This window comes from Cavia porcellus, unplaced genomic scaffold, assembly GCF_034190915.1.
Source record: "Cavia porcellus strain 051 isolate PalLab524CR breed Dunkin Hartley unplaced genomic scaffold, mCavPor4.1 scaffold_31, whole genome shotgun sequence".
NCBI classification, from domain to species: Eukaryota; Metazoa; Chordata; class Mammalia; order Rodentia; family Caviidae; genus Cavia; species Cavia porcellus.
This window is the reverse complement of record NW_026947514.1, coordinates 35,979,468-35,992,068: the sequence shown is the minus strand read 5'-3', so window position 1 is coordinate 35,992,068 and position 12,601 is coordinate 35,979,468. Positions and strand designations below refer to the sequence as shown.

The following is a 12,601-nucleotide window of genomic DNA, read 5'->3' as shown; positions in this document are numbered from 1 at the left end:
TAAAATTATTATTTTGCATAATTAAAAGTCCAAGAAGTGTACCCTTTAGGAACAATATAACCATTGACTCAATCATATCTTCAAGGGTTATTCTTTGTCTATGCCATTCTCAGTATGTTCACTTTAATGTTAGTGCTCGTTGTGGTTGCAATATTGTCAACTGTGGTAATCCAGTTTATAGACTGACATTCCTACCTGGCAGGAGAGAATCCTTTTCCTTCAGCATGAACTAAAAAACCCTTCTCTCTGTCTGATGGGCAATTTACCCCAGGAGCATAATGGTTTTCAGGTATATTCATTGGAACAGTCTAGGAATATTCTGATTCTAGTGTGTAGTATGTGCTAGAGTGTAGTATGTGCTAGTATAATGTGGACTCAAGGTCATACTGCAGAGAAAAACACACCAAACCTCAAAGGCTTAAACAACAAAGATTTATTACTTACTCAGACTACCTGGGGGTGGGTGGTGGGGTAATGCGGGCTGCCCCTCTTTAGGCTTGTTGGGGCCAAGAGAGATTTGTCTATCTCAGTAATACTGGTCCTGAGGCTGGAGAGGAGTACACACTATGAAGACTTCCCTGACAATTAGGTGCTCCACCAAGAAGTGACACATAGATGCTGTGACTGAAAAATACAGTGAATGTTTAAACTTATTACAGTAGAAGATATGTTCTCATCAATCCCCCTGAAATAGTCCTCCTCTCTTATCCCATCATTTTTGCCACTCTCTGAAACAGTTCTGGAAGTCCTCTTGTGTCTTTAGTTATTCTGTTGTAGCTAGTTGAAAGTCCCAAATTGATTCAAAATGGCTACTTTTTATGGTCATTTTGACACTGGGGAAGAGTCAGAAGATGATGCCAGATCTGGTAAATAAGGTGGATGAGAACACATCATAATGTTTTTTGCCAGCCTGCTTTTCTGTTATGTGGCACTTGACAGCAGCACTTTCTGTATTTTTAATCACACCTTGTAAAGACACTCATGTATACTCACAACACACTACAGACTAGTGGCTCTAACTAGTCACACGGTCCAGCACAACTGCAAGGGAGGGGGTGTCTGGGGTGGCTGTGGGTAAGTGTAATCTTCTTAAACCTTGGAAGGAGAAGGTAAGCACTGTAAGTCTCTATGATTCTGGGAATCCATTTACTGCTTGACTCAGGTTAATTGAGTTGCCCTTCTGTAGCTAGAGTTTAGGTGGTTACCTAAAATATGAGCAAATAAAAATAAAAACAAGAAATTCCATTAATAAGAAAGGAAAAGGGAGTAGATAGTGAATAAGAAATCAATAGTGCCTAGAATATGCTACTTTAGACCACTGAAGAAGACAGAAATTTCAGCCATGGAAAGTCATAGGGGGAGAAAATCTGGCTAGTTTCATCAGCCTTTAAATCACTTCTTTTACTCTTTTGATGGGAAAGATTAGCTCTGGCTTTTTAATGAGTAGGTGTAGAGTTTCTATTTAAGGTCTTGGCTCAAAAGTGACTTGAAACACTTACTGGATTTGAATATATAGACCATTTTTCCATTTTCATTTTGGTAGTTAATGTCAGTGTGTGTCAAGCTGGCTGTTTGTTATTTTAGAATGGCAAATAGCTACAATTTATCTGGTCCAACCACTTCATTTTACAGATGAGAAGACAGACGTCCCAATAGGCAGAAATAATTATTTCAAGGTCACACCTTGTTGCCTGTGGTAATAACAGTACTACTTTTTGTATGTTTTTCTGCAAAGTGGAGTACTCCTTCTAAGCTTTAAGAAGTACTAAATGAAATGTATTTACTGCAACAATTATATAACAAGAATAATTAAAAGCCATTAAGAATGCTTCCAGAGCTGACATTCACTTGGTTCACATTGGTAGAGATGGAAACATTTCTAAGTTATTTCCTAAGCAGCTGCTGTTGCTGTTTCCTGAGCTTCAAGCCTTTTATGGACCCCCCCCATTTCTGCACTATAATAATAGGATCTACCTCAAAGATTTGATTTGAGAATCAAATGATGGAGGTAAAGAGCTTAAGCATAGGGCCTTGTGCTCAGCAATATTACACTTTCGCTTTTTTTTTTTTATGGTCATAATAAAATGGTAGTAAATTTCAAACTAGTTTCTGCATGAATGTTCACAACCTAGGAAATGTGATAGCATTCAAGTTCATTAACTTCGATTTAGCTATTTTCTCAATAAAATGGTCATTCATGTACTCTTAATATTCAGTTTGCCTTTTTTCCATTGTGTAAGAGTTGAATCCTCCTTGCCATACATCCAAGAACCACTATGCTGATCGATGACTGAGAATTGACCCAGGCTGGCCCATAAAAGAAAATACCATACTCACAATCCTACTAATTCTTAGTGTAAGAAGTCATGAAGAATGTCCCATACAATCTTTTGTTGAGCAGAACTTGCCTGTAATTTTGGGGATAAGCAAAGATAGGCCTAACACTCAGTCTAATAAAGAAGGAGTGGAAGCATGGGTACAACACTTCTTGCTTAAGTAGTATCAGAAAGTGGGAGTGATGAGAGGTGGAAGTAAATAGCTGATGTGTGAAGAAAGGGGTTCCAACAACACAGACGCTGAAAATTGTGCAGAAAATACCTTTAATAGTGATGCTGCTTTCTGGTGACCAATGATGCTTACAACTATCTTGGGAATGCTTTTTTCTCTCAAAATTTTAACCTGGCAAGAAAAAGGCAGTTTTAGGATTCTCTCTTCTCAAAAGAAAGTAGAATTTTTTCCCTCAGTACACAAGAGATAAAGGAGGGCCTTGCACACAGTAGGTAAGTGCTCTACCACTAACCTGCAATCCCAAAGAAATGTAGTTTTCATCATTTTTATTTTTTTGAGACAGAGTCTCACTGTGTAGTTCATGCTACCTTTGAACTCACTATGTAGCTCAAGCTGGAGTTGAACTCGCTAAGATCTTCCTGCCTCAGCCTCCTGAGTGCTGGGATAGCTGTGCACATGCCTGGTTAGAAATAGTTTCTAAAAGCCGGGACTCACTACACTGAAAGTGCCAGGATAAGCGCTCCTGATATAAGTGAATTTTCAGGAAATTCACTGTTGGTTTGGAATTTAGCGCATAGATTTGATCTCTGAAGTTAATTTATACTCCCAATTCTAGGATGGCAGCTAAATCCTGGCCATGCCCTGGAAAGGGCTTTGATGCTGGTGTGCTGTCACTGGCTGAGAAGCACATTGTCTCAACAGAATAAAGGGAAGAGCTGCGAGGAACTTGTTTCTGGGTGGAGTCCAGAGACAGTTATTATTTTAACATACAGGGCATTAAATGCTGGGTAAACCCCTGAACTCTCTAGGCTAGTATTCTGGCTTTGTCAGTGTAAATTTCTGTGTGACCCTGTGTAAGTCACTCTAATTTCCTCTCAATGTTCTCTTTTTACAAGGAGATAAGCATCATATAAATGTAAACTACTTCACCGGATGCTTTTTATTTAGAGCTGACAATAAAACAGGGTTCAGCAAAGCCTCTCAGAACCTGAAGTGTTTCAGGACAGAGGCTTTTCTTTTCTTGACCTATGTATCTTGTTTGTATCTCTGTAATACAGTTTCTGACCTAGAACAGTTTCAGTGAATACTCTGAATTTATGAACGTTATTAGGCTGATTGCGTTCTTGGCAGAGGACTACCTCTTAAATCTCTTTTCTGTGATCCTTTTAGTACTTAACATCTAAAAGGCCGCCAGTATTTCCTCTGGGATAAGTACCGACAGTGTTTACTTCAAAACACCGATCGCGGGAGCAAGCACTCCTACTGATCTTCAGGGAACCATTCCGTCTTTTCACTCCGCAGCGCGGGTCTCGGGATCTGGGTCCGTAGGCTACAGGGAAGAGTTCGGAACGGGAAGCTCATTTTCCAGCCCTTTGATTGGCTGGCTCGCACTCCACTCACGCGGCTCTAGGTTGTGATTGGCCTCGGCGGCACCCCTCGGCCGCAACTACTTTGTAAGCCCAGGCGACGTACTCGGGTCCTCCCGCTCAGCTCGCGGTCTGGGCTGGCCCGAGGTAGCTCCTCTCCGGCCGTCAGCTCTGCATCGCGGGCGCCTGGGATTTCCCGAGTCCGAGCGGGTAGGAAGCGTTCTAAGGCAAAACCTCCTCCTCCCTTCCTGTGGTGTTTTCCCCCCTACTCAATAAACTTCCGCCTCCTGCGGGCGGTCACAGCCGCGGGTCGGGAGGCCGGGCGTCGAACTCAGGCCCTCGTTTTTTTTTTTTTTGGGGGGGGGGCTCCTTATCTTCAAGCAGCTGTGGAAACAGCTCCGGCAGATGAGGTGGGGCTGTGCCCCGCTGCGGCGGGAGCCACGCCATTGTGTGATAGCACCGTGAGCTACACCGCGGCAGCGTCCCCGAGAGGAGCTAGGCGCCGGCCTCGAGCGCGGCGCGGGTGAGCATTAGGGCCGGGCACGGGCGGCCGCCTTCCAGCGCTGCGGAGACACAGTTCTGCTCGGAACGGGGACCTGCGCTCCACTCGCGCCCCTCAGCCTCCGGCCTTCAGGCGGTAGAGGGCGGCCTACGCCCGTGTGCGAGCCCGCGCTCGCGCAGCCGCCACTCGGCTGGCACTCTGCCGTCCCGCTGTAGCCCGCGGCTCGGCGAGGCGCTGGATGCTGCAGCTACGCTACACCCGGGCGCGGCGAGAAAGGGGGCGGGGAGTACCTCGGCACATGCTAGGGACGCCGAAAGGAGGCAGAGCCCGGCGCATGCGCGCCCTCTCCCAGAAGCCTGGGACGCCGAGGGGCGCGCGCCCCCTCCCTCCGCGCACGCCCGCCTGCTCGCGCCGGCCAAGGCTTCCCCGCCTGCGCTCGTGTTCGGAGCCGCTCCGGCGCGTGCGCGCGTTCTCTCCAGCCGCCCAGAGTGGCCGGGTTCCCTCGGCTCCGGGCCCCCGCCCCCCGCCCGGCCCCCAGCCCACCGGTCCCCTCCCTCTCCCCGCGGAATGGGGCCGGCGCTGGTCGGGGTCGCGCGCCCTGGACCCGGCTCGCGCTCGGTCTCGGTCTCGCGCTGTCAGGGACTGCCCGGCTCGCGCCGCCTCGCGCTCTCGCTCAGTCTGTGGCGCCGAAGGCTCCGTTAAGCGGCGGCCGCGGTTCCTGTTTCCGTTTCTTCCTCTCCCTTCAGTCGGGAGAAGCATCCTCCACCCAGACACCCCTCCCTCTCCCCCAGAGCGGGGCAGCTGCGGCTGAGGGCTGTGGCCGAGGCGGCGGCAACGGGGGACAGCGGCAACCTCCTCGCTCCCGCCTCGGGTAAGGGGGCGTCAGGAAGCCGGGCCCCGCGCGTCTCGGCTTCTCGGGCTGGGCGAGCGCGGGATCTGTGGAGGCTGAGGAGCTGTCGCTTTTCTTTTCCTCGGGCGACCCCCAGGCCTGTTGCTGCTTACCCACAGGCTCCCAGAAAAGTGGGGAGGGAGACCCGGGTACGCCCTGGCAGTGCCTCGGCGTGGCGTGGGCCCGGGCTGGGGGAGCGTCCGCCAGCCGCCGGGACGCGGAGCGGCGCCTCGGTGCCCCGGGCGCCGCGCATCCTTGCTCTGGGCAGGGGCCGAAGCCGCGGAGCGGGCGGGGATGGGGGCGGGGGTGGGAGATAGCCCTGCTGTCTCCTCATCTCTCAGCTCGGCGCACCCTCCTTGGCTTGCAGTTCGGTCCCGATAGTCGCGGACTGTGGGATGGAGGACGCCTGTGCGTTACGGGTTTCCGTGCAGGCTTCCCGGGCTAGGACCCAGAGAGTGAACGCGCACAAAGGTTCGCTCCGGCGAGAGGCCAGTGCAACACGGTGGACTGCTAGAGTGCCTCAGTGCCCTCTTTTGATGTGCAAATGACGTGCCGGGGCATTGGGTATAGAAACTTACTTGGGAAGGTTACCTGAGTCCATCCTTGTTCAAGCAGGTTAGTCTTGCTCGTGAGTTGAGTACAGCACCTGTTCTCGATGAAAGCATGCAAAGGTTCAAAGATGCAGTGTGTTTAAGTTAAATGTCATGTTAGGGTTTATCCCTGGTGAGCTTTTAGCGTTGTGCCATATTTGACTCTTTAGATTGAGGCCTTGGATAAAATAGGTAATTTTTTTCATTCCTGTGTTGATTTAACAGTTTACTTAATTCACCCCAAGAAAGTAGACCCAAGGAAAGCTAGATTGGTAGATAACCTCTAGAGTTGGGGCAGAGAGACAAAACAAAGTTTTCTGAAGGTTTAAACTTATCACAAGTAACCGACTTTAACTTGTCTCTTTAGAAACTAAGAGGGTTGCATTATAGTTTTTCTATTGTTATTCTCGGAAAAAGGTTGTATATACATTTTTTAAATTTAAGTCTCATGTTTTATTCATGAATCTTTACAGGTACATCATATAGAAAGGAGAGAAATCACTTACTAAAATAACGGATTAAGTTGTCTTCTTTAAAGCAACCTGAAACCTTCTGCTAGATAATAAGGTCCCATACATTGTTTTCCTCAGGAAATATTGTGTATGGAGATTTTAATTAATTATTTACAAATACTACAGCATTAAAGGGAAAGGAATTCAAGTATTTGAAGTTGTGGTTTTACAGGCTTAGTATGAAAAATGTAGGGCGTTAAGAGATGATTAGGTTATAAAGAATACATAAGGATGGTTTGGAGGCACAGATTTTGCTGCTGTGTAAATTGAGAATTCTGTTTGAATTAAAGAGCTTAACAGCTGGAATGGAACTTGCATAGACTGCAGAAACGGATGCAAAATCGTCTGATCAAACGATAAGTTAACATGAAGCTTATCCTATGGTTTACTAGGACAGTGATTCAAAACAGTTTGACTATGGCACTATGTAGATTGTATTTTAAGAATGTTCTTGATTTAAAAAGACATGAAGTTGTTTTCCTACAAAGTCAGTTCTATTTAAGATTTGTAGAACTGCAACAGTCGTTCTAATTGCATTCTACAGTGTTTTGTTCAAATACTAACCAGTTATTTGTAAGGAATAAGAATGTCTTAACAGTGGTGAAGTTTGCAATTTGCTATTGGACAGGAAAAAACGTGTTTTTTACTTATGTATGTGTGCGTGTTTAAATGCAGTTTTGTTAGTAGTTTGGTCTGGAGGGGGAGCTAGTGCCAAAGCAAAGTGTGTCTTAATCGATGTTTGAACTTTGACAGGTACAACATAAAATTTTAATTTGTAAGGGGTTTGGTATGAGCATATATATATAGATAGTTATTTGTAAGTGCATATGTTGTACATTACACATTAGTTTAATCACCTTTTCATAATCTCAACTAACGAAAGCAAGTATTTCTTGAATTTCTTATTTAAGAAACTTTGATAGCACTTTCTAAAAATTATTTTCTTTATCTTTCTCAGAAGTGCATCAGAAGAGAAGGTGTGTTCTTGGCCCTTTGTCTATGTTGCTTGTTAATTTTTTTCCCCACAATGTCTGTAATCCTAAACTTAAGGAGAGAAGGAGAGAGGGAAGGAGAGAACCAAAGAGTTGAGAGAGGGAGAGAGAACAAGAGCTTGCTTCATGTTCTATGAATGTAGATTTTAATTGTTTGGTAAGGTAGGTTTTTATCGAAAGTAGAAATACTTTGAATAAAAAACTGGACCTTTCAGACATTTGGAGAGCAATATCTCAAGGTCACTTATTAACCATTGTTACTGATGTCTCCTGTATTATAATGCAGTGATTCAGCTGATCTAAGTTGAATTCATGCCTTTGAATCTGAAGCAGGCACTATTTTGATTTTATAGTCAGTAACACTTTATAGATTTTAAAACTATAATTAGCTAGTTTGATTGACTTCTGATCATTCATATCCTCTTTAATCCAAGTCTAGAAATTGATAATGGTATGTACATTAAAACTAATGAAATTTTACTTTTCTAAGGGTAGTGGTTGTACTCATTATTACCCATGGCCTTTCTTTTCATTGTATAAATAGAATCTCATTGCTGATAAAATTTAAAAAATAGATTTTTCCCATTTCCTTAATGATCAGTTTTGATTGACTGTAAACTTTAGTAAATACCTTGTTGAATGAGATGATAAATGCCCCATATTACAGCATGTTTATAAATATAGAAGAAAGTGATTCATCCCATAGAAGTAAATATTTTTTAAATCTCAGTAAGTTTCTTTACTTAAATACTAAGATTCTAAGCAACTCTGAAACTAAAAAAAAATTACTATTACGGTGCTTTTTTTTTTTTTATATCAATCCTGGTTCTCTCAGTCCTTTTTGATGAGATACCAACATTCTTTTTCATTTACCAGTGTGTAGCAGATGATCAGTACAGAACTGCTTTTGTTTCTCCTTGAGTGATTGTCTGGCTTACACTTTTGAACCATATAGTAGAATAACTTGCAGTTTGAGTTGTTTTCAAATTGTAGCTCATTGTAGTGAGACAGTTAAACATATTTAAAAGTAAGCATACTTCCAACTGACTTCTAAAAAGCATTTAAAAAAAATCCCTCCTAGAAGAATGTTTCATGAGTATATGCACATTTAAAATATTTTTCTAAATTGATGTCTCAAGTCTCAACCTTGCTTGCTGGTGCTGTGGTACATGCCTATAATCTAGCATTCACCCGTAGTCTCAAAACTGGGGAGGCCAAGGCAAGAGTTTGAGGCCAGCATAAGTTACATAAGTGAGTTTAAAGCCAGCCTGAATTACAGAGTGAGACCCTGTCTCATGAAATGAAAAAGTCTCAACCTTGCTGCTTCTATGTGGTGTTTTCCTGCCTATGTTTCCCCTCCCCCAGTCACCCCCAATTACACTTCATTGTCCACAGTTTTCTCTTTAGAATAATTAGAAATCAAATACAGTTATCCTTATCATTTAGTTGTGAAAGTTTTTCTTAAACTTTTTTTTTTTTGTACCAGGGATTGAACTCACAACCATGCACTTGCAAGGCAGGCACTTATGCCGCTGAGCTAAATCCCTGGCGAAAGTTTTTCTTAATTAGATAACTTTGTATTAATCTCTCAAATATTCTGATCATATAACCTGTATAAGCTTAAGGTTTATATGATACTGCTGCATGTTTTCCTTTTAATGAAAGAAGAGTAAATAGGGCCTATGGGATTATGTTTCATATGTCAATATTAAGAATTTTTATTCTTATGAAAGCAGAACTGTAGGGTTAGTTTTCTTTCTCTTTTTTTTATTTTTGTTTTTATTTACTTACTTTTGAGACAGGATCTTACTATGAAGACCAGCCTGACCATGAACTCATGATTCTCCTGCCTCAGCCTTCTAAGTGCTGGAATTACAACCTTCAAGTGCTGGTTTAAGGTATCTTTTAGGAAGAATATTTGTAGCTGGGCACAATGGCTCAGGCTAGCACTATGGAAAGTGGAGGTAGGAATATCACAAATTCGTGTCTAATCTAGTCAGAGATTTAGCAAACCCATCTCAGAATTAGAAAAAAAAGGTAGGATATTATTATGGGTTGTGTCTTCATGTCCCCTTCAAAGCCTCTTGTTACGGGGTGAGGTGAGCTTTTCAAAGGTGGCAGAATCTGTGGTTTGTGATTGGTTCATTGCCTTAGTGCTAGGATTATGGGTTTGAGTGCTGCACCTGCCTTGAGAAAAGAGGCTTGCTCCTCTCCCATCATTTGGCTCTCGCTGCTTTTACTGTCTTCTGCCACCTTGAGGTGTTGCCCCTGTGACTTGAACCACCCTGCCTTGGAGTTAGCTGTTACGGACTGACACCTTTGCAAACTGTGAGCTAAATAAATCTTTCCTCCCTTATCTTTGGGTGTTGGTTACTGAGTTATTTAAAAAAGTAACTAAGACAGGTATGTAGTGCAAAGGTATGTAGTGCAAAGTAACTAACACAGGTAAAACACACAGTTTGTTAAAACCTATCCTATTCATAAACTGCTTTTTAAAAAATATTTGTGATAGTTTTGATCATTAAATGATAATTTAATGATAATCTTTTTAATACCTAGAACCAGAGTAAGTTTGCCTACGGCATAAATACTTACAAGCCTGCAAACCTGTAAAAGCAAACCAATGTTTATAGATACATTTTAAATTTTTTTCAGGGTTGGAGATTGAACCCAAAACCTCACATGTGAGGCCATATCAATATTTAAAATGACCTGATTTTATAATTACTTTTAAAAATTGTAATGCAATTGGTAGTAATATATTCATTACTAATGAACTGGGAAAACATCACTTGTAACTTCTGTTTTAAACTGATTGTCTGGGGCACTCGTGCAGTCAGGAGGAAAGGGAGATTGAGAGGCCAAGTATTGTGCTGGTTGATGAACATACTTGGATATAAAGGAGAGTTCTTTAGTTTTTCTTTTTCCTTCTGTTTCTGCATATTTGTCATCCTTTCTTGAGAATGGTTATCTTTTCCTTCCTTTTTTATTATTGGCATATCTTTGTGAACATAATTACATTTATCTTGGGGAATTGATGACTGTACATATTGCATCTTGATCATTTTTACTTCCCTTTTCCCTGCCCTCCACTATGTGTGTGTTTTTTTTTCGTTCTTTTATCGGTACCAGGGATCGAACTCACGACTGCCTGCTTGCAAGGCAGGCGCTTATGCCACTGAGCTAAATCCCCAGCCCCTGTATAAGGTTTAATACAGTTTATTAAAAATGATTTTATAAGTCCATATAAAAGGGATATGGAACTCAGAATGTATGTAGCTCAGTGGTGGAGCCCATGGTTCAGTCCCAAGGAATGTGGAATGAGGTTAAAGCCATTGTTTAAGCCATATATCAATCACATTATTGTTTTAATAATGTTTAACATAATCCTTTCTTCTAATCTCTTAGGATTTATTCTCATGTCTTTTTAATATTTTTACCTTCATTTATAGTGTTCTAGACAATAGGAATTGGTTTTTAGAAAAAAAATCATCTTTATATGCTTTATTATGATAATATAAAAAATACTATGTCAGTTGAAGTGAACCCAAACTAAAGTGAAAAACTTAGCAGTTTTAAGCCAGATGTTATGAAAAGTTCACAAGGAAAAAGTGTGTTTGATAATTAGAGCTCTAATCATTAGGGATCTGATTCAATTTCTCCAACAGATGGAACTGTACTTGCACTTAAAGGCCAAATATATTTAGTAGAGATTGTTACAGTTGTTACATCATGAGTTATTTAATTATTTATAGTTATTTAATTCATTCAGTTATTAATGTCAAAAGATTGTAATTTAAAAAAAGAAACCTATTCAAAAGTGGAGGTAAGCCCAGGTACGCATTTTGCTTTCTTGTAAGTTTTAGATTTTTCTTTTTCTTTTACAAAGTTTTATAAACTTGTAAGGCTTGGAAAGTTGATACAGTAATTGAAATTGTTGAGGCCAAAAAGCCCTTCCTTGTTCTTATCAAATTGAGCTTCAGCAACATGAAGACTGAAAGTTTACTGAATAATTCTGACTACTTTCTTTGACATAATTATAGACATTTAGGCTCTCAGTAACTAAAACTATTATTTTTAGGTTCATGTATTAAAAGTATCAACTTGATGCCTCAAAGTTGTCAGATGTACATAGGATAAGAATGGGATATTATTTTTAATTTGCAAGTAAGCAAAGACTTTTATGTTTTCAGTGCTGAGTGCTCTAAATAAAGATAATTGCTAATGTGCAAATAATAAAAATAATTGCTAATGGGCAATTAGGAGTTGTTATTAGTAAAAATATTCTCTTAGTATATAAATTATAGTGGCACAAAATTGTTATGAAAATGAAATTACCAAAGAAGTCTGTTTTGGAACAGCTTTGTTTTACCAGGTAAATACATAAGGAACACATCCTTTGTTCTGTAACTAACTGCTAAGGTTTGGAGCAATGAAATAACAATAAATGTTTTAATAGGAATTGCGTGCAGATTTCCTATGAGTGTATAGTTTTACTTTGTTTCCGTTGCAGATATAAGGTTGTAAAAGCAAGGTACCCTAAGTTTTGGAAATTCCAAACGGAAAAGGTTCAAGTTTGGAAAAAAAGCTGATTTCTTTGTGATTTAAGGATGCAGTGTTTTTTGGTATGTAATTTCCTAAGAGCTCAAAAGTCTTAAAGCTAAAAATTTTCTTCATTAATGTGGTTTGTTTTGAAACAAAAATCTTTTTCTCCTCAGTTTTACTAAGATATAATTGGTATATAAAAATTGAGAGTAGCTAGGCATGGTGGTGCACGCCTGTAATTCTACCTGGCATATGAGGACCGTGAGTTAGAGGTCAGTCAGACCCACATTATGTAGCAAGTTTTATGGCAAGTTCTTTATGGTGTTAGTTATCTCCCTCAGATACTGAAGGACCATACCACATTTTGTTTGCTAATTCATCTGTAGATGAACAAAATTAGGTTGATTTCATAGCTTAGCTAGTATAAATAATGCTTTGGTAAATGTGTGAGAGCACAGATACCTCTTTAACATACTGACTTACTTTCTTTTGGATATATACCCCAAAATGGATTACATAGTCCTGTCTCCAAAAACAACAAAGCAAAACAAAACAAACCCCCCAAAACTGTAACCTTGTGTTCAATATAGTTGTTATTTAACATGTTCATCACTTGCTGTGCCTTGCTTATTTCACTTAGCCTAGTATTTTCCACTTGTAGCCAAACAACTATGTAGAAAGAGGAAACAAAAGTTT

General features: G+C 41.2%; 1 protein-coding gene across 7 annotated transcripts in view; it reads left to right on the top strand.

Moving 5' to 3' along the window:
- Positions 1-12,601, top strand: part of Fut8 (fucosyltransferase 8) — a 409,437-nt gene that overhangs the window by 41,759 nt on the left and 355,077 nt on the right. For 2 of the 7 annotated variants that reach the window (XM_063240893.1, XM_063240900.1), the window contains exon 1: positions 5,206-5,248. The exons of 2 other annotated variants lie outside the window; for them this stretch is intronic. The gene's annotated coding sequence lies outside the window, so the exon portion shown is untranslated. Of the gene's footprint in view, positions 1-3,946; positions 4,086-4,242; positions 4,399-5,112; positions 5,249-12,601 lie in introns of those variants that run through there. 3 more of the 7 variants (XM_063240894.1, XM_063240897.1, XM_023566092.2) reach the window with 3 other exon arrangements.